Source organism: Hyla sarda, chromosome 8, assembly GCF_029499605.1.
Source record: "Hyla sarda isolate aHylSar1 chromosome 8, aHylSar1.hap1, whole genome shotgun sequence".
In the NCBI taxonomy this organism is placed as follows: domain Eukaryota; kingdom Metazoa; phylum Chordata; class Amphibia; order Anura; family Hylidae; genus Hyla; species Hyla sarda.
In genome coordinates this window covers 54,571,217-54,594,251 of record NC_079196.1, presented here as the reverse complement: position 1 = coordinate 54,594,251, position 23,035 = coordinate 54,571,217, and the positions used below count along the sequence as shown (strand labels likewise).

Here is a 23,035-nt window from a genome sequence, read left to right as displayed (position 1 = left end):
AAAAAAAAATTCTCAATATGCCATGCAGTGAGCTACAGGTTATAGGCCCAAATCTGAACGTCATTCTCTCATTTACTGGCCAAATCCTCTCACTACTACCCAAAGCATTGATTCCCAATTGTGGTTCCCTGGAACCTGGTCATGGGTTCTCCAGAAGAAAGTGGCAACAAAGACTGTCACTTGTACTTGTAGGCTACCTACACCAGTAAAATAAATAATTCCGATACTATCATTTCTTGCCTTGACTATTCTCTTACTATCATCTCATTCTAGAATAAAGTCAAAACTTTGGTCCGCCCCACAAAACTGCACATACCAATTTTATTTGTCTGCTATACCACCTAGAGCAGCGTTGGCTGTCCGGGCATGCTGAGAGTTGTAGTTTTGCAACAGCTGGGGGTCCACAGTTTGGAGACCTAGGACAGAGACCTATATCCCTATAACAACTCCTCCCTGTTAGACATGGCAGGAGAATTCCTGTCATGTCATCTTCACCTGCTTTTTAATGTGGAGCCAGTTGCCGGCAACAGTCGTTGTTTATGCTTGAGTAATGGATCCAATGCCTGCAAATTACTACCCCACACAGTTCCTGCCAATGGTAACAATGGTGAGTTACCATTTTGTATTATTGCTTCTGACACATTTATGTTGTTTTATGATTTCTTTGCGCAGCAGCTGTTTGGTCATTCTATTCTGCCCTACAATAAGTCCTGGAGGTATCTGAGTACTGGGAGTCATTATAAGGACACAGGAAAGGTGACAGCTCAAGATGAAGCCTGCTTCTGAATTTAATAAGCATCATTACACTCACTTCTACTCCCAGGATGTCTCCTGTGCTGCACCTTCATCCCGGAATAATCTAGTTAAGGCCAAGATTTCCCAAAGATCACCTTTCTTATATACTAAATTTCTTATACACACACACACACAGATATATATATATATATATATATATATATATATATATATATAGTTATTTATTTATTTATTTAAAAAATAGACAATATATTGTGGTAGAGGGTGTGATGCAGGGCAGATGGTATTACCCTAGGAGCAGATGGCATTCATTTTTGTATTCGTGATGCCAGGGCATGGTTAATCCTCAATACCACTTGAAGGTATACCGCTGGATCCTGGGCTAGGCACGGGGGCAATAATGACTTCGACGCCAAGTTACGGAACAACGGTAGCTTTACTGAATTAGACAGGTGGAATAGTCTATACAGCTTTGCCAGGCCCACAGAGCTGACCAGTGACTTCAGAGACCTTAGGGCTTGCTGGGACTTGTAGGACTGGGACAATTTTGATGCAGGCCACACTGACTGAAGACAGATGACTTTGACTGAGACTGACTATACCCCGTTTGTAGCTTACCGGCTCTAACTGGGACCTGGGGGTGGTGGACTTGTAGACTTGTGGCTGCTTGACAGACTTTAGGCCTCCTCTGGACTCCAGACACAAACTTCGGACTTGAATGAACTGTAATTCAGCAAAGACTCCAAGAAACTGAATAGACTCCTCCCAGGTCTTATATAGGGGAGACTCTGGTGATGTCCCATAGGTCACCCTTAGGTCACTGAAACCTCACTGGGTTACAATCACATGACTGATGTTTAACCACATGGCAACTATTCTTAAAGGCATAACACTTTTATATACATTATATAGCATAACAATAACTGTACAAGGGGATCGGGTGCAGGGGGCCCAGGGGACACTGCAGGGAGGCTGCCTGACAGGGCAGCAAGGGTACAGGAGTAAAAGTCCAGTACTGGGCCACCACAATCTGATCATCGGGGGTTTAGAATACTGTGACCCCCACCAACTGCTAAAATTAAGTGGCAGTGATGCTCTTTCCTAATGCCACCACTTCATTCTAGTGGAGGTCATAATGGTCAGACACCAATGCACAGCACATACTAGTGCCATGTCACCAATATGTATTCTGACACTATGCGTCACCATACAGCTCAGTGTATAATATCTTATGACATTATATTATACATGTTGTATTTATTAAATAAATATGCCATTGACAGGACCTTTATAAACATATAACAAAGAAGAAAAGTTCATGGTAATTATTTTTTGGTATCTAAACAAGATCTGTAATTTTTTTTAACACAGATAGATTTCTACAGATAATCATTATTATGACATTGTAGCTGTACAAGGTTTATTGAGGAAAAGGTCAATGCGGTGGATCTGGAATAACTAAATCTACAAGTCATATAATTAACCTCCCAGTAGCCAGACTTAACATATGTAGTGATATGAGGGACTATTTACAGCCAGGAGGGGGGGGGGGGATTTAAGTGGCAGATTAAGCAATGAATTTGTAAAGCAAATGCTAGTAAGTTAAATAAAAGTACCATATATTCCAGGGTATAAGACGACTTTTCAACCCTGGAAAATGTTACAAAAACTCAGGGGTCGTCTTATACGCCATGTGCTGCAGTCGGCTGGGACTATGGGACCCCAACAGAGTCTCCCCCTATTATCCCTATATAAGCCCTGGGAGGAGTCTCTTTAGTCTCTTGGAGCTCTTTAGTCTTTGCTGAATTAAAGTGCCGTCAAGTCCTAGGTTTGTGCCTGGAGTCCAGAGGAGGCCTAAAGTCTGTCAAGCAGCCACAAGTCTACAAGTCCACTACCCCCAGGTCCCAGTCAGAGCCGGGTAAGCTACAAACAGGGTATAGTTAGTCTCAACCTGTCTTCAGTCAGCGTGGCCTGCATCAAAATTGTCCCAGTCCGCTACAAGTCCCAGCAAGCCCTAAGGTCTCTGAAGTAACTGGTCACCTCTGTGGGCCTGGCTAAGCTGTATAGACTATTCCACCTGTATAATTCAGTAAAGCTACCGTTGTTCCGTAACTTGGCTTCGGAGTCAATATTGTCCCTGTGCCTAGCCCAGGATCCAGCGGTATAACTTCGGGTGGTATTGAGGATAAACCACGCCCTGGTGTCACGAATACAAGGGGTTAATGCCATCTGCCCCTAGAGTAATACCATCTGCCCTCATCAAACCCTCTATCACATTTGTATTCTACATTTAAATAATACAAGATGCAATATATATTATGACAAATAACTAAAAATAGCTAAAAATAGCTCAAAGAATAGAAGTCTATGAGCATGTCTTCAGCAAGTGAAGGGAGACCTAATTCAGCCAATCGCTTCTGCCCCTTCATTTTAGCAAAGAGTCGGGGTCTCAGTACTTGGATCCCCAACTGATCAAACTTTTGATTGTCTCTATGACATGTCACAAGTTTTCGGAAAGTTTGGTTACCCTTTATAAAGAGTGACTACAAAAAAGGAGGGTGGCTATGCATTGGATGCTGTCCCTCTACTACCACTGCTCCCCATCCTTACTACAGACCAAAAAAGAAACTGAAGCTTATAGGAAAAGTGTCAATTAGTAAATGACCTACTGTTTAAATTAAGTTTTTCGTTACACATATTTTTTAAAGAATTGTTGGTGATGTTTTTTCAAATTTTTCATTTTACTATCTATACTTTAAAAAAAAAAAAAAAAGAAACTCCTGAAATCTACATTACAGCGAAAAGTGATGCCAGTATATAGATAAGACAGGATCTTTACAATAGCTGAGCCTCAGAGCTATTAAAGGAAAACTGTCACTTGTTTTCTTCCGCACTATCCACAGGTACTGGTGGATAGTGCCAGAGACGCTGATTAAAATGAGCCCTACCTTGTCCGGTTCTGCACCGCCATTCTCCCGCAATTGTAGTTTTATTATCTGTTGAAATCTTCCTGTAACTGGCACGGGCGGGGCTTCGGCGCTTAACTGGCACTGATGTCAGCGCCGCTTATGAATATTCATCCCCACTCCCTCCAGTTCTCCCTCTCTTTGCCGCTCCTAACTGGGGGGGACGAATATTCATAAGCAGTGCTGACGTCAGTGCCAGTTAAGAGCCAAAGCCCCGCCCATGCCAGTTACGGGAAGATTTCAACAGATAATAAAACTACAATTGCGAGAGAACGGCGGCGCAGATCTGGACAAGGTTGGGCTCATTTTAATCAGCGTCTCCCGCACTTCCACCAGTACCTGTGGATAATGCGGGAGAAAACAAGTGACAGTTTTCCTTTAATATCTTCAAAGGTCACAGAGCATGTCCAGAAGCTACTGTCTGTTGTTGCTTATGTCAATGAGTCCTGCTGTAATGCATATTTATAAATGCTGTTAAAAATAGCTCAATCAACATGGCAGTCCCTATAATAAAGTCCAACAAATAAAATAAATAGAAACAGATAAGATAAAATACATGTTTCAGTATTCGGTTCTAATCAGGAAAGAAATCTAGGTGATACATTTAATTGCACCAGAGATAGCAGCCAATAGGGGGCGGTGTTTTTCCACATGTCACATGTCCATACAGACTGCTCAATGGGGGCAGTACATAAACAATGCATTAAACAAGTTATAGCACTAAATAAAATCGAATACATTTGAGTCTAGTCTGAGACACATTGTGGCACGGCTCATCATGGCACATTCCTGAAGGTTTTCACTTGTAAAGGTTGTCAGGACTTGTTGAACTAATGTGCAGATGGATGACTATGTCTGCGAGTTAGGATGTGTGTCTACTGATTTATGTATCTGTACTGTGAGTATTCTGTGAGTTTTACTGAGATCGAGAGTTAATCCACCAAGTTATCTTTAGTGTCGCTCATGCGAACTGATGAACAGATTCCACTAAATGCAGCAATAAACATTTTATTTCATACACACATAGTAATGGATACAAATACTATGGCTTTACTTTAGTGTTTCTACTTTAGAGAAGAATACGCCCTATCTACACATGTCTGCTTTAAAATGTTTTTGCATTGGCTATAGGATTATAATTAGAGATGAGCGAATTTACAGTAAATTCGATTCGTCACGAACTTCTCGGCTTGGCAGTTGCTGACTTTTCCTGCATAAATTAGTTCAGCTTTCAGGTGCTCCGGTGGGCTGGAAAAGGTGGATACAGTCCTAGGAGACTCTTTCCAAGGAATGTATCCACCTTTTCCAGCCCACCGGAGCACCTGAAGGCTGAGCTCATTTATGCAGGAAAAGTCATCAACTGCCGAGCCGAGAAGTTCGTGACGAATCGAATTTACTGTAAGTTCGCTCATCTCTAATTATAATGCTACTGCTCCTAACTACTTCTACTTCCTCAGGGGGCATGCTCCATACTAAGGAGTACTGTGCATGACCGCTAAAGCTGCTGATTGGCTGTTGTGGTCATGTGGCATCCACTGCTCATGGAACACTGGAGCGCCGACTGGAAGCATAATGGGGGAACGGCGGCGGAGGTAAAGGAGTTTGTTTTTTTCAAAGATGAGGTGACACTAATGAATGTGGCACATGAGGGGAGATGAAAAGGACACTAAGGATTGTGACACATGGACACTAAGGACTGTGACAAAGGAAGAGATGAGGGGAAAAATAATGACTAACACAGGGAGAGATGTGGGGACACTAATGACTGTGAAACAGGAAAGGATAAGGGGACATTGATGACTGTGACACGGACAGATGAGGGGGACACTAATGACTGTGACACGGAGAGAAGAGGGGGACACTAATGACTGTGACACAGAGAGGGGAAGGGGACACTTATGGATGTGAAACAGGAAAGGATAAGGGGACACTGATGATTGTGACTCAGGGAGAGATGAGGGGGACACTAATGACTAACACGGAGAGATGAGGGGGACACTTATGACTGACACAGAGAGATGAGGGGGACACTAATGACTGTAACACGGAAAGATGAGGGGGACACTAATGACTGTAACACGGAGAGATGAGGGGGGCACTAATGACTGACAAGGAGAGATGAGGGGGGCACTAATGACTGTGACACGGATAGATGAGGGGAACACTAATGACTGACACGGAGAGATGAGGGGGACACTAATGACTGTAACACGGAGAGATGAGGGGGGCACTAATGACAGTGACATGGAGAGATGAGGGGGACACTAATGACTGACACGGAGAGATGAGGGGGCACTTATGACTGTGACACGGAGAGATGAGGGGGGCACTAATGACTGTGACACTGATAGTTGAGGGGAACACTAATGACTGTAACACGGAGAGATGAGGGGGACACTAATGACTGTAACACGGAGAGATGAGGGGGACACTAATGACTGTAACACGGAGAGATGAGGGGGGCACTAATGACTGTAACACGGATAGATGAGGGGAACACTAATGACTGACACGGAGAGATGAGGGGGACACTAATGACTGTAACACGGAGAGATGAGGGGGACCCTCATGACTGTAACACGGAGAGATGAGGGGGACACTAATGACAGTGACATGGAGAGATGAGGGGGCACTTATGACTGTGACACGGAGAGATGAGGGGGGCACTAATGACTGTGGCACAGAGAGATGAGGGGGACACTAATGATGGTGACACGTGAGGGTAGATGATGACTGATAATATAACGTTACGTGGCATAACGTGCAGCATCCTGGCTTCCAACCTGTTTTTTGTTGGCTCCCGGATTCATAGTAAATTTGTCCAGCCCTGGTTAAGGTCATCGCTGGTGTCCACCGTGCAATGAATCCAGCAGTGCATGGTGATGGGACACTTGGATGTAGTAGAGGGCCCGTAAAGTGTTAAACTGGCCATACACTTTTTATGAAGCTAACATTGATGAAAGAATAATGCGTGTCTCATCTAGTAATCCGACCTTCACACACAAATGCTTCTGGCCGAGCAAATGCAATTAACTGCAAGGAATTAATAAACACACAAAGAACAAAGACTCCAACCTGCCATGGGCCCGACGAAATGGAGCATGGAAATATATTATTGGGCCACGGATTTCCCCCAAAAATTGGCACTTGGACAAAACTTCTTAATACACATTGCAATTCAGGGTCTTCAAAATTCAGAAGTTATATCCACATGTATGGTAGCCCCTAGGGGAAATTATGAGGGTTATGATGGAGTCCGTGTAAGCGGCTCTTTACTACCTTACGGAAGGAGGTTGCTATAATATGACATCAGTATATTTTATTAGGCCATATAGATAGGAGGTTCTAATGGGACAAATGCAAGGATCTACATAGATAGATAGATAGATAGATAGATAGATAGATAAAATACTACATTTTAAGTTTGAGTAAGAGGGCCTCTGAAAAATTGACTTTATGTGCAACGAAAAGAGGAATTTATTAGTATCGGTTGTTGTGTAACGTGATTTCGTAACCTTTGTTGCAAGAAAGTGAGTCTTTAGCGTAACCAGACGAAAGCTCTGCCGCCAAACCTCAGACTTTTTCCAAATATTGGACAGTTCCCGTTTTATTCACCGCTGTCTACAAGCGCTTGACTTTCTCTGGACTTATTGTAGAAAACAAATACAATAATAATATACCTAATTATCAAAGGGAGTGCGGGGATCAAAGGGAGTGCGGGGTTCCTATCCTTAGGAGAGGAAATCAACGAAAAACAACAATCTAAAAATTAAAGGGGTACTCATGTGCCCAAGCCTTCTGAACATCCGGTTCAGAAGGCTTGGAGCAGTGGCCGCGGTCGCGACCGCGGCCACTGCTCCAAGCCTTCTGAACCGGATGTTCAGAAGGCTGAGGCACGCGAGTACCCCCTTATAGGGGTACTACCGTGGAAAACTTTTTTTTTTTTTTTATCAACTGGTGCCAGGAAGTTGGACAGGTTTGTAAATTACTTCTATAAAAAAATCTAAATCCTTCCAGTACCTTTTAGGGGCTGTATACTACAGAGGAAATATTTATCTTTTTGTATTTCTCTTATGTCACGACCACAGTGACCTCTACTGTCCATTTTAGGAACTGTCCAGAGCAGGATAGGTTTGCTATGGGGATTTTCTCCCGCTCTGGACAGTTCCTAAAATGAACAGCAGAGGTCAGCAGAGAGCACTGTTGTCGTGGCATAAGAGAAATCCAAAAAGATAAACATTTCCTCTGTAGTATACAGCCCCTGAAAAAGTACTGGAAGGATTAAGATTTTTTATTAGAAGTAATTTATAAATCTGTTTAACTTTCTGGCACCAGTTGATTAAAAAAAAACAAAAAAAAAAGTTTTACACGGTAGTACCCCTTTAAAAGGAGTTATCCAGGAACAGCACCCTGCTACCCCTCTTACCAGGTGCTCCTTTTTTTTTAATCTAATAAGACAATGACTTTGATCCCTGCTGCACCCAAATTGCATTGTGGATTTATACAGTGCTTACTATGTGACCTGAAAGTAGAGGCTCAGGCCATGTTCACACGGCGGAATGTCCATGCGAAATTCTAAATTAAAAGACATGTCTTTACAATTTGCAGAATTTTGTTCAGAGCCCCAATTGAAGTTAATGAGACTCTGAATTTGAGCACATCTGTGTTTTGAAAGCACAGAAATTCTGCATGAATTCCGCTCAAATCCTGCAAAACTGTGAAAAATCCGTAGGCTACTTTTATGAGCAGGATTTGTGCGGAATAGCAGGAATCCGCTGTGTAAACATAGCCTAAGTCTCATAGAGTTACATTGGAAATATGAACTCCGTTTCATCCACAAAGCCCAGTGGAAATCCGGTGGTGACGCTGTAGAGCAGCAGGGATGGTAAGTGGTGTACTATTGTGTACTATTCCGCTGCGTATTTGAAAGTGGACGGGCTCTTCTCGGCTGTCCGCAGCAATGTACACTGCGGAAAATCCGCCGCAGGCCCCATTGAAGTTATTAGGGACTGTGGCGGATTTTCCGCGGCGTAAATTCCGCTGCGGAAAATATGCTGCGGACAGCCGAGAAGAGCCCGCCCACTTTCAAATACGCAGCGGAAAACCCGCTAAAAAATCTGCGCGCGTGAACGTACCCTTAGGCTAGGCCCTGAATATTAGATCAGTATTGCGACCCCAGCCAATCACAACTTCTGACATGTCAAAAGTTACGTGAACACTTATGTACACTTCAAAGTACTGAATTATCCCTTCGAGCAGGTCGGCTACAAAATGTCTGTCACTTTGGAGATGGACACCTCATTGATTTATATATATATATATATATATATTGACCCATAACAGCTTATTTCTTCCAAAAACAGCACCACACCTGTCCTCAGGCCGTGTGTAGTATTACAACTTGGCTTCATTAACTACAATAGAATTGAGCTTCAATACCACACCCAACCTGAAGACAAGGATCTTGCTATTTTTGGAAGAAATCAGCTCTTAAAGGGGTACTCCGGTGCAAAACTTTTTTTTTTTTTTTTTAAATCAACTGGTGCCAGAAAGTTGAACAGATTTGTAAATTACTTCTATTAAAAAATCTTAATCCTTCCAGTACTTATTAGTTGCTGAATACTACATAGGAAATTATTTTCTTTTTGGAACACAGTGGTCTCTACTGACATCATGACCACAGTGCTCTCTGCTGACACCTCTGTCCATTTTAGGAAATGTCCAGAGCAGCATATGTTTGCTATGGGGATTTCCTTTTACTCTGGACAGTTCCTAAAATGGACAGAGATGTCAGCAGAGAGCACTGTGGTCATGATGTCAGCAGACAGCTCTGTGTTCCAAAAATAAAATAATTTCCTCTGTAGTATGCAGCAGCTAATAAGTACTGGACGGATTAAGATTTTTTAATAGAAGTAATTTACGAATATGTTTAACTTTACTATATAGCACCAGTTGATAAAAAAAAAAAAAAAGTTTTCCACCAGAGTACCCCTTTAATTCCTAATCCGGGATAACCTCTTTAATGGGAATCTATCACCACTTTTATCCTGCCTGCACTTCGAGTCATGGGGGTTGTTCCTTAAGTCTTCTACCTGCCCCACCAGTCTTGAGTAATAGATCTCTCCCGATATTGACAGTACTTAATTATACCACTGCTGTATTTAATTAAAACACAATTTGTGTACTCTTGTGTTGTCTAGTGCTATTTCCTTTGAGATACCTCCCCTGAGGATGCCATAAAACTCTGGCAGAAACATGCAGGGAGTAATTCTTTGTAGTACATTTATTTCTCACACATGTGGAATACTATACTTTCTTTCTAGAATAGAACAAGTCTGATATAACCCGTAACATTGTTGTTATTTTATTGGTTGTGGGTTATTCACCATTCAAGTAGTGTTTTTGAACGAGTATTTATTAAAGGTTAAGTATTAAGCAGTGGCGTCCACTGCAGGACCATAGATCCATTACATGCAGACTTATTTGTGATCTCTCCCTATACCGAAACAAAAATCAACCTGGTGGTTTGTTAGATTTTGAGTGCAACTGTGTAGCATTTGAGCAATATGTAGCACATGACAAAAATATTGTTACAGGGGGTACCCGGTGGAATAAAAATAAATTTTTTCAAATTAACCGGTGCCCTAAAGTTATGCAAAATTGTAATTTACTTCTATATCAAAATATTAATCCTTCCAGTACTTAGCTGCTGTATGCTCCAGAGGTAGTTGTGTAGTTCTTTTCAGACTGACCACAGTGCTCTCTGCTGACACCTCTGTCCGTCTCAGGAACTGTCCAGAGCAGGAGAAGTTTGCTATGGGGATTTGCTCCTTCTCTGGACAGTTCCTAACACAGACAAAGGTGTCAGCAAAGAGCACTGTGGTCAGACTGAAAAGAACTACACAACTTCCTGTAAAGCATACAGCAGCTGATAAGTACTGGAAGGATTAAGATTTTTAAATAGAAGTAATTTACAAATCCATGTAACTTCCCGGCACCAGTTGATTTCAAAACACTTGTACCCCCCATTAACTTTTATGGAAGATCCTTATTTAAAGTCCAAAATGGGTTTTCTCCTCTATAGATCATAATGTCGAAATAGAATGTGGAAACAGCGAGAAAAAAGCAACCAAAAGAAATAATCCAAGGTGACACAATGCTGTATTTTCTGTCATCAGTGGAGCGAGAAGATAAGATTTCATTAAGCCTCATATTTGGGGAGAACAGACTCTACAAAGTGCAAAAACCAACAGTTGGCGTCTTGGCATTAGAAGTATCCGGTTACATGAAAACAAGGTATTGACTCCACATTCACTGCTAGGAGTGATTTACAAACCCAGGGAAAGTCACAGATAAGTGACTAAAGTCCAGACATGCCAAGAGTAGAGAAGAATTTGGAATAACTCTTTCAATTAGTTAAACCGGGGGGGGGGGGGGGGGGGGGGGGGTGTTGATGTGCGGAGGACCAGAAGCCTGTGAAATCCCATCCTCTTATACAGCGTTTCCTAACAAGGGTGCTGGGAGTTGTAGTTTTGCAACAGCTGAAGGCAACCTGGTTGGGAAAAATTGCCTTTAAAGGGGTTATCCAGGAAAAAAAAAACATTTTTTATATATCAACTGGCTCCAGAAAGGTAAACAGATTTGTAAATGACTTCTATTAAAAAATCTTAATCCTTTCAGTTCTTATGAGCTGCTGAATACTACAGTGGAAATTCTTTTCCGTTTGAAACACAGAGCTGTCAGCTGACATCAGGAGCAGAGTGCTCTCTGCTGACATCTCTGTCCATTTTAGGAACTGTCCAGAGTAAAAGGAAATCCCCATAGCAAACATATGCTGCTCTGGACAGTTCCTAAAATGGACAGAGATGTCAGCAGAGAGCACTGTGCTCCTGATGTCAGCAGAGAGCTCTGTGTTTCAAAAAGAAAAGAATTTCCGCTGTAGTATTCAGCAGCTAATAAGTACAGGAAGGATTAAGATTTTTTTTTAATAGAAGTAATTTACAAATCTGTTTAACTTTCTGGCTCCAGTTGATTAAAAAAAAAAAAAAAAAAAAAGGTTTTAACCGGAGTACCCCTTTAAGAAGTCTAATGCACAAGTTAAAATAGATGAGGAACCACATATAGTGAAACTTTCATCTAAAAATGACCTACTAGAGTAAAGTTCCTCTTGGAGAAGTTGGTCAGTATGCACATTGTGATGGAACTGGAAATCTGTCACAGCAAATATGGTCTGGATAAGGGAGTGACCTTCTCAATGAGATGATCTTTTGGAGGGGTTTCCCTGTAATACATAGAGGGAATCTGATATTTGTAAAGACCGTCCATACTGACACACAGGTGGGGAGATTTATCAAAACCTGTGCAGAGGAAGAGTGGTGTAGTTGCCCATAGCAACCAATCAGATTGCTTCTTTCATTTTCCACAGGCCTCTTTAGAGGCCTGTGGAAAATGAAAGAAGCAATCTGATTGGTTGCTATGGGCAACTGCACCACTCTTCCTCTGCACAGGTTTTGATAAATCTCCCCCAGGGAGTGGTCATAGATAGGAAGGAGACCCCCTTATGACTATCATATACCCTAACAGTCTTGCTTTTAACCACTGGAAGTTAAAATAACAAAGCTTTTCAGTAAAGGCAACATCTTCTCATAAGACTAGGTTCAGACTACGGAATTTCCGCCTGCAATTTCGCTTTGAAACTGCAGGCGGAAATTCCGCTTGCTAAAATGTCTAGTGTAGTGACTGGTTTTCCGTTCACTAATTCACACTTCGGAATTTGTGAAGCGGAATTTGTGAACGGAAAATCCGCTTGGAAATTTCCGCCTGAAGAATGGCGTTGCTCTTTCTTCAGGCGGAAATACTCGCGGAACACATTGCAGTCTATTGGAGACTGCAGTGTCCGCGCGGTCCTAGCGCCGACTGATTCAGTCGGCGCTGGCCGCACTCGGAATCTCCGGGCGGAAATTTTCTGCCCGGAGATTCCGTAGTCTGAACCTAGACTTACAGCAACCCCAAATGCCTTATACGTAAAAACCACAGTAAGTAACAACTGTGGGAGGAAACTGACTAAAAGTCACTGCACCTACCACTCCTGTAAGTACGTCCTTTTCACTAAGACACAAAAGACAAGCACAGATACCTGCATAGACATCTAACACATTTATCAGAAAAAACACAGTGGAAACAAGTAGCATGCTACCTATGTAAGATAGATACACTGAAGATTGGCCCAAATGAATGACGATGGGTTAATGCTGTAGATCTGTAAACGCCCCCACACATCACAATGGACTCCCACAGCAGGGATCCACAATGGCACAAAGCAGTGGTCTTCAACCTGCGGACCTCCAGATGTTGCAAAACTACAGCTCCCAGCATGCCCGGACAGCCAACGGCTGTCCGGGCATGCTGGGAGTTGTAGTTTTGCAACATCTGGAGATCCGCAGGTTGAAGACCACTGTATAAATCCACAACTCTGAGGTTAACAGAGGCACTGTGGGGACTAAGAATATAACAACCATATATAATCTATAGGGAAGTTGACTATGACACATGATACAGGACGGCTGGTCTGCTGTTGTCACCCATTATATGCAGAGAATAAGCAACAGCTCAGGCAAATAAAGGGGTACTCCTCCCCTAAACATCTGATCCCATATCCAAAGCATACAGGATAAGAAGTCTGAGCCTGATTGCTGGTAATCCAATACACGGAGTGAACTCCGCTCCGTGCTGGATGAGGGAACGACCACATCACGCCCCCTCCATTCATGTCTATGGGAGGGGTTGTGGCTGTGTACTAGCCGGCACACCCCTTCCCATAGACATGAATGGAGGGGGCGTGACGTGACGTCGCAAACACGGAAGCCCCAAGCTCCTGTGTTCAGTACACACGCGGTGCCGACTCAGATATCGCGGGGGGGGGGGGGGGGGCGTTTAGGGGCGGAGTATCCCATTAAGCACTGATTCCGCTCCTGCCTGCTGCACATGGAATCTCCATCCAGAATTTCTCCGGACAGAAATTCCGAAGAGTGCACGGGCTCTAAGCACTGTCCCCATTAACGGCAATGCATTTCCAGAAGCAGCAGAATTGCATTGAAAACAATGGGAGGTTGCTGCAAGCGGAATTGTGCTTTGGAATTTCCACAGTGTGCATGGGCCCTAACAAGATGGAGTAATCAGAAAATGAGTGGGACTGGGCGGCTAATGTTTTGCATATCCATCAGGCAGAATCAATTGTAGCAGCCTGATTTAAGAGCAAGAGTCATAGTCAAAATGCAGTCCATAGTGGATCTGAATATATTTCGGGACAAGAGAGGATGTGGACAGAGCCTGGAGTAACATATGTTTTGCGCCGGTAGTCCTTAATATAAAGAATAGAGGACTACTTTTAGCACAATGCATGGTGAGTGCCACTATTTAATTTCTATATGTATTTTTATAAGGACTCGTGTACAGTAGAGCACCTTTAATGGTCTTTTTTTTTTTTTTGTACATAAGCCTGGGAGGATTTGCCTGACTCCATTATTTGTAAGTATCAAGACAACCCTGGAATGGACAGAATGGGAGTGTAGGGGGACATGACAGGGGACATGTCTGGAGCGAGAGGGGTTAACAAGGGGTCAGGCAGAGGACAAGGGTCGGTCAAAGGGAGGAGTCTGGGGGGAGTTTTTAAATAGGGGGTAAGGGGAGTTTGGTTACCTCAGAGGGAGTAGACCGCCAAGAAGAAAGTTGCCCGCCCGCCCGCCCTTATTGTAGTGATGCTTGTGGGAGGAAGGGGTTTTGCTTGTCGCAGTGGCAGGAGCTAGAGGGGGACTTGGAGACACTTGGAGAGAGTTGACAATGAATGGGATGGTGAGGCTGGGGGCGGTACCAAGCCTCGAGTGGTGAACCCCTGCGGGAGTGGCCCAAAGGGGGCGGGGGTCTCTGAAAGTGGTGCCCTGGGGTCAGGTGGTGAAGGGACGACTCAGGGCAAAGTAGGAGACCCGAAGGAGAAATTAGGATGCCTCCAAGTCCCCCTTCGGCTAGGTGGTAGAGTGGGACTAAAAAGGTTTTTGCACTATTCGTATTTGTTTTGTTATTTGTAAAAGATGGGTCAGGCAATGTTGTCTGATTATTTATAAAAGGTTATTTAATATATTGTTATTATGTCATTTAATAAAATTGGCCGCTGTGGCCTTTCTACCATAAAGTGTGTTTGGTAAGTGGGAATGGGGAACTGGGTCACAGCGCAGGTATAGGATACCCTAGTCATGAGTATGCGGTGCCAGCGTATCTCTTTTGGTAGACTAAATATGTAATGGAATCGCTAATTTTTTGCAATTTAGTTGTTGTAGTTGCTTTTTTTTTTTTCTTCTTCCTCCACATAGATCATAATATTACTGTATAAACCAAATGTTATGCAGTGTTTTAGCAAAACAGATGTGATAGAAGAAAGTATCTGCTCAGATTACAAATACTTCCAATCTTATAAAGGAAAGTCTCTGTATCCTAACAGATTGCTTGCTTGTCGGGCCCGATCACGTGGTCTGTAAGACGAGCGGTAATTTAAAGTGGGTTTCCTAAGTCACCTCTAGGTAAAAAGACACCACCGACACACAACTTAATGGGCCTACTAGGAGCATGCCATGGGTTACGTTTGCTGATATATGGGATAATACCTGAGACATATGGTCAAAGCGTGATGTGAATGGGCCCTTAGTCATTGTATCTGACACAGCTAGGCTCTCTTATTTCCACATGAGTAAAACATGCTTGCTTGGTCACATTGATGTTTATAGTAGAGTTGGGTGTGATAGCAGTTGGCAAAACCAAGCCTTCTGAAGACATCCATCTGGTTTGTATCAAGCATTGCCACGTTAGGAAAATACGGGCGAGAAGACCTCTGGGATACAATGTTGGAGCAACTACTATGAACGGTAATAGAAACTGGAGGGAATTACATGGTTAACATGGGGATGTTGGTGGAGTCAGGATTGGACCCATTGTCAAAGGTGCCACAATGATTCTGTACAGTGATCCATCAACTTACAATGGCCTCAACATACAATAGTTTCAACATACAATGGTCTTTTCTGGACCATTGTACCTTGAAACCAGACTCAACATACAATGCTACAGACAGTCCAGATTTGTGAAATGTGTCAATACCCGGAAGAACTGACCAATCATAATGGACATTTTACTGTTAAAACCCCTGTATTACTGAAGTTCATGCACTGACTAGTGTGTGGTAGCGCCCCCTACAGTACAGGGAGGTATTACATGTTCTGTACTGCTTTTTACCTGTGCCAGGGTTAGCTGCTCCTTTGAACACCAGGTGAGGGCGGCTCCATGTTACTTTTTTAGGACATTGGGGGGTATGTATGAAGGATTTTACCCTGTTTTTTTGACTGTGATTTGTCTCAAATTTCCTTTTATGTCATTTTTTGCGACAAACAATTGCACCAAATGGTTTAGAACAAAATCACTGATTTCACTTTGCTAGTCGTGATTTCAGTTACAATCATTCTTTGGTCTGGAATTCATTAATTGCGACTTTTCGATTTGGCGCAAATACCTTCATTTAGGCACAAATCTACACCATGAATAAAGTGACAGAGAAAATGGCTACAACAATAGAATGTCCCAAAGTCAGATTTACTGCCTGGAATTCTGGGGTCTGCGCCTTTTTTAGGGCTACATTTGTGCCAAAATTACACACTTGTGTACGACAATTGATAATTTTGGCGCAAATATGCTCCATATGATGCAAAAAAACACACATAAAATCACACATTGCTGCACCATTATTGATACATGTCCCCCAGTGTGTGTTCTTTAGAAAACCCTGAAGAAGCTCCTGTCCTCTACATAGACCAGCATTTCCCAACCAGGGTGCCTCCAGCTGTTGCAAAACTACAACTTCTAGCATGCCCGGACAACCGAAGGCTGTCCAGGCATGCTGGGAGTTGTAGTTTTGCAACAGCTGGAGGCACCCTGGTTAAAAAAAAACCTGACTGTGATTTACAGCTTCCAGCAGCTTTTTCTTACTTTTATATGTAAGGATTTGCTTTATCTGTATTAGTTATCTATCTATTTTTCTTTAAAGAGGTTATCCAGGAAAAAACTTTTTTTCATATATATCAACTGGCTCCAGAAAGTTAAACAGATTTGTAAATTACTTCTATTAAAAAATCTTAATCCTTTCAGTACTTATGAGCTTCTGATGTTTAGGTTGTTCTTGTCTGTCTAAGTGCTCTCTGATGACACCTGTCTCAGGAAACGTCCAGTTTAGAAGAGGTTTGCTATGGGGATTTCCTTCAAAACTGGGCGTTTCCTGAGACACGTGTCATCAGAGATTACATAGACAGAAAAGAACAACCTTAACTTCAGAAGCTCATAAGTACTGAAAGGATTAAGATTTTTTTAATAGAAGTAATTTACAAATCTGTTTAACTTTCTGGAACCAGTTGATATATAAAAAAAAAGTTTTTTTCCTGGAATACCCCTTTAATCCTCACTTTTTCTGACATTATGGTGGCTTCAGAACCAATTACCAGGTTTCCATAGAGTTCTGGTCTCGACATACAATGGTCGTCCTGCAACCAATTAATATTGTAACTTGAGGGACCACTGTACTGTTCAATGCTCACATAAAGTTTGATGCATTAATTTCACAAGGGAAATAATGCGCATAAAAGACATTAAATGGGCACTGTCACCAACTTTATTTTTTTATATGTTTTAGTACTTATGTACTACAACATATCTCTAATATACTTTTATTATTTTTTTTTTCATTAAAAAGGTTTAATTTACATTTAAAAACCGGCTACTGAAAAAGGACTGATTTTGGAGTGGCAATCAGTCCTTTTTCAGTTAGGCTGCACTCGCTCCCTGCCTGTCAAACAGACAGGCGGGAGCGAGCGCATTGGCTCCCCGGCCACTGGCCACTCCTCCCGCACATCGCCGCCGCCTCGTTGCCGCCGCTGTCCCTGCACGCCCGCTGCCGGACTCTGCAGTAACTGCAAGTGTAATGAGGGAACGGGGTATGCGGGGCAGGGGGGGGGGGGGAGTAGGGAACGGGCTAGTGCTGTAGCGGGGGGGAGGGGGGGATCGGGCTAGCAAAAAAAAATAAAATAGGATGGTGGGAGCTACCCTTTAAGTGATGTTTCTGGAACTGATGTACAGAGCAGTATATTAAACTAATATTTATGGTTATAATTAAACAATAGCTAAGAAAGTATGTGGTGACCCAAGTTCTTTGCATTTTTTTACATAGGATTCCATAAATGGTGGCTTTGAACAAAAACAATTGCAGCGATGGAAAAAGAGAATAGTTAGTAATAAGCAGAGAGGGAATGCACCGTGCTAAATAAAGACACCGACACAAAAGAAGAAACCTGACATAGGAGATAATGCTCATTTCTATCTCTTGTAAAAACATTCCAAGCCTCCTCTGCGCAGATAAGACGTTTCCTTCTACATAAATGGATTTGCAGTATTTTCCAGCACACACATGTTGTCTGTGGGTTTTTTGTTCACAAAACAAAGAGATACAGCCAGCACACAACCCAGATGTCTCTGTACAGTCATTCTAGTCAGAAGTCTCTATAAGGGCAATAATCCAGATCTTATAGTAGATTAGATGTTACTGGCATCATAAAATCAGCGACTGCTGTTTCCTATGACAATCAATAGGGATGGGTGATCAAGGATAAATACTGACTGGTGCATATATGCCCTGAAAACTCACATGTTTATCTGCATCTCTTATTCAGCAGCTTCCTTCCTGTATCAATTATATTTTATTGGTTACTATTAATTATTAGTTATTCTATTTATTCCACTTCTCAACTCTACAATACACACGTACACTTTGCTATTTCCGGCATGCATTTGTTTTAATTGGGGGAGATGAGAATAAGCCCATGCCAGACATTACTGCTGGCAGCTCAGTGTAATGTCTGTTTTTGTATTTTTGTGTTTTTATGTCTTGGGGTCTCTTGAGACAATGGTATTCTTGTCTGAGCAGTTTCTGTTCCAATTCTTCCTGTGCTTGGAATAGTTAATGCTCTGAGCCCATTGGAACTTGGGTGTGGCAATTTAAACCCTAGCTTTGCTGCACTCTGGTTGCTGGTGATTGAACTTCTCTGACAATTTTTTTATGCACCTTGAATTTAGTGCTACTCTATTCTTGTCTGCTTAGTCATGCACCTTGTATTTATATTGTGATATTTCTGAGTTTTTAACCATGGTTAATAGTCCTGTTTATTATAGATTTTAGTCTGCAGTACATTTGTCTTGTTTTTTAGGATTATATATGTCCGTTCTGCTTTAGCCTTGTGTCTTAGTCTGTGTCCACACTGTAAGTCTGGTTTGTATAATTCCTGTTCTGGTATCCTGGTTCCTCCATGTTGTTTGGAGTTTGGTTTTATGGAGTCTGTTCAGACTCATCCGTTTCTCGTTTCTGTATTATATTTCTGTTTCCTTCTAGGTCAGTATCCTGATCACACGGTGGAGTGTGCCCACTGGCTAGAAGTCGATTTGGAGTTATTATTGCTGTCTACTCCTTTTGTGGAGTGGGGTGTCCAGTTTGTTTCTGTTCTGTGTCCCAGTGTGAACAGTGTTCTATGTTCCGATCAATTTAGTGTTTAAAATGCAGTTCTTGTTCATTTATTCATTTCTGTCATTTATCTTGGTTCCGGTTTCTGAACTGTATGTTAGTACGTTATATCCTGCCCTGTTTGTGCATTTATATTCTGTCTGGTATATCTGGTTGTTTGGTAGTTTTCCTGTTAGGTTTCTGGCCTTTGACCAACTATGTATATTATTTGTTTTTACACCCACTGCACTTAAGCAAAGGTAGGGACCAGCACCATGGTTGTCGATCCGCCATTTAGGGCAGATAGGCAAGTAGGTAGGGAGAGTTTCCTAGGGACAGCTTAGGGCTCACTCACCCTGTCCACCATCGGTCATGACACTCATCTCCTATAAGACCAAACTAATAGGGCATGTTGAAAACCAACATACATGGCCTATACTACTTTCCCCTGACATCTGTCATTCAGTAACCAATGGGGTGTAATCAGGACACCCCATACAAGATAGTAGGTTGGACTACAGAGTAATTTTGACTTCTAAATTGGCTGAGTAGGCAGGTCCTGCTTGTCTTGGAAACAAAAAGAAGCGGTGACAAACAGGGACCAGATAATGTCAGAGTGGGAGCTAGAGGGGAGCAGGGGAAGTAAGTATAAATAATTTAATATTCTTTACCACCCCCAGCCATATATGAAAAATGTTGTGTCCCCAAGCAACCCCTTTAAGTACTTAGGGCAACTTTTGACTTCCTGTGATTGTGGGCCAAATAGATGGTCAATCTGACGATTGGGGGGGGTAATCTGGTCATGTATAGTATAAGGGAAGAATCTTAGGAATGTTAAAATTTAAAAATGTTGTAATTATAGCATTCCTAGAATTGTTCTCTGTATTAAATAACACTGTAATAGCCTTACATAGGTTATAGTTTCGCTTAATCATCAAAATAATGGAATCACTGCAACCACTCATATTCATTTCACCACTATCATTTTACACTAATACTCTGAAAGGAGTAGTAAGTGAATGTAAGAACATCAGCCTCTGTATCTCTGGGGTTTCCTCAGTTTACAATCTGTCCTGAAAGAAGGCAAAGTGATCACTGATGCTTTAATAGGGGGTCACCATGGCAGAGGTCATCAATAATGGCAACGATCTATAGCATGCTTTAAATAAATGAAAACATTACAAGAAGCGGCAGGCAGTGAGACATTACTAGCCACAGTTACTGAAACTCAAATATCAGACAATATTTCCAACACTTAATGTTGGAAATAAACCAGCAAAGTTAATCATTCTGGATTGTTAGAGATCAGACTTATGAAAAGCCAAAACATGAAAGAAATCAATAACTGTTTCCGGAATATTTTCCCTGTAGATTTCTCCAACCCACAAGGCATAAACTTTATATTTACATGTGTTACTGCGCACGGAGACACTACAAGAAATGCCTTTTACTTTAGACAGTGATGGCATATCTTCACATTACATCAATACAGTAGAGGAAAGAGGCCCAATACTAGGACTTGCAGTCCTACAGTCCCTTACTTATCCAACAAGAAAAGTGGAAAGTGACACTCCAAATGTCCAGTGATAAAAAAAGGAGTTGGTTCACCATCCAATTTAAATATACCGATAACAGAAGATTACGGCCGAACAGCGTTGCGGATCCGGCCACGGTAAGGACCAAACTGATCAGCGTCTACCGTACTACCAGCCAGTACCGCTGGTTAGTGCGGGGGAAGAAAGCGGACAGTTTTCCTTTAATTCCAGGAAGGTAGATGCACCCTCTCCAGTGAACATCTCCACATGAACAACAATTCAAATCGCGCTCAATTTGGAGAACACATTTATTGTCCTGAATCCAATTGTTTTGGGTACTACCAGCAGCAGCCACCTCTCCATTTTCAGCTACTATGTAAAGGGGTACTCCGCTGGAAAACTTTTTTTTTTCAATCAACTGATGGCAGAAAATTAAACATTTGTAAATTACTTCTATTTAAAAATCTTAATCCTTCCAGTGCTTATGAGCTGCTGTATGCTTTACAGGAAGTTCTTTTCTTTTTTAATTTCCTTTCTGTCTGACCACAGTGCTCTCGGCTGACACCTCTGTCCATGTCAGGAACTGTCCAGAACAGGAACAAATCCCCATAGAAAACTTATCCTGCTCTGGACAGTTCCTAAAATGTGTGTCAACAGAGAGCACTGTGGTCAGACAGAAAGGAAATTCTAAAAGAAAAGAACTTCCTCTGTAGCATACAGCAACTGATAAGTACTGGAAGGATCAAGATTTTTAAATAGAAGTAATTTACAAAACTGTGCAGAGGAAGAGTGGTGCAGTTGTCCATGTCAACCAATCAGAGCGCTTCTTTTATTTTTAAGATCTTTCATTTTGAAAAGGCCTCTGAAAAATACTATACAGTCGCTATGGGCAACTGGGCAACTTTTCCTCCGGACAGGTTTTGATAACTCTCCCCCCATATTGTGCTAGAAAGGCCTAGAAATAGTGGTGATCAAATCAAGAAGGTTCAGAGATTAGATAAAGAATATATTGATAATTATGGTCATCCTGATTCCAAATGCCAAGACTCCAGCACTCACTTATTCAATAAAATCCCAGTGTTTTATTTACATCTTACAAACAGACCTCTCAATCCAAAAACACGGCTTACAAAATTGCCATTAGAAAATTGGAATAATAAAAAAAAAAAATCAACTGACGGGTTTCAGAATGCCATAGTCTTAGTCATAGACCAGTGTCTAAACTGTGGACCTCCAGCTGTTGCAAAACTACCACTTCCAACATGCCCGGACAGCCAACGGTTGTCCGGGCATGCTGGGAGCGGTAGTTTTGCAACAGCTGGAGGTCCACAGTTTGGAGACTACAGTCATAGATCATTTGCATTGTTGCCTATTGCTACATGTTAATTTTGAAGGTGGGAGGAGGGGGGGGCGGGGCGGGGCTTAATCGCGGCACCCGCATTCAGCCGTATTCGGGAACCATAGTTAATGCATGTCTATGAGCTGACCGGAGTGAACTGCAGCCTCCGGTCGGCTTCGTTTTCGGCCGTATGCGGTTTCCCGACCGTAGGCAAAAAACGCGGTCGACCACGTTTTTGCCTGCGGTCGGGAAACCTCATACGGCCGAAAACTAAGCCGACCGGAGGCTGCGGTTCACTCCGGTCGGCTCATAGCCATGCATTAAATACGGTTCCCGAATACGGCTGAGTGCGGGCGCCGCGATTAAGCCCCGCCCCCCTCCTCCTAGCCGTATACGGGAACTGTATTTAACAAAACGTGGTGTGAACCCAGCCTTATAAGGTTTGCTCCTCTCTGTTGCCCTATGGCTAAGTCTAGATATTTAGGTGTGTAAACCTTTCCGTACACATCAGCTTTACTGGAATGTTAGTCAGACATGTGCAAACAAGACTGGACACAATTCATTTACATCCTGGGCTGGACAATATTCCTCTTGAATTTTTCTTTAACCAGACACCCCTACCCCCGCTGATAAAAAGAGACCTTATCAGCATCAATGTGCCAGAGATTTGCCTGTTTCCATAACAACATTCTGATCAAAGTGATGTAATGGCACAATACAAGAGAACAATGTCATGAAACTTCCTACTAGATTCGCTATGACAGCTACAAAAATAGTCACTTTCCCTTATTCTGCACCGGAGCATTCCAAAATATATGTTTACATGGATGCAACTGGTACCATGTATGAATACAGT

At 42.3% G+C, this 23,035-nt stretch overlaps 1 protein-coding gene across 3 annotated transcripts in view; it reads right to left on the bottom strand.

The window, feature by feature from the left end:
- ITGA6 (integrin subunit alpha 6) overlaps positions 1-23,035 on the bottom strand; it is an 86,513-nt gene that overhangs the window by 44,100 nt on the left and 19,378 nt on the right. The window contains exon 1 of one of the 3 annotated variants that reach the window (XM_056533404.1): positions 11,874-12,027. The exons of the other annotated variants lie outside the window; for them this stretch is intronic. The gene's annotated coding sequence lies outside the window, so the exon portion shown is untranslated. Of the gene's footprint in view, positions 1-11,873; positions 12,028-23,035 lie in introns of those variants that run through there. 3 annotated transcript variants of the gene reach the window in all.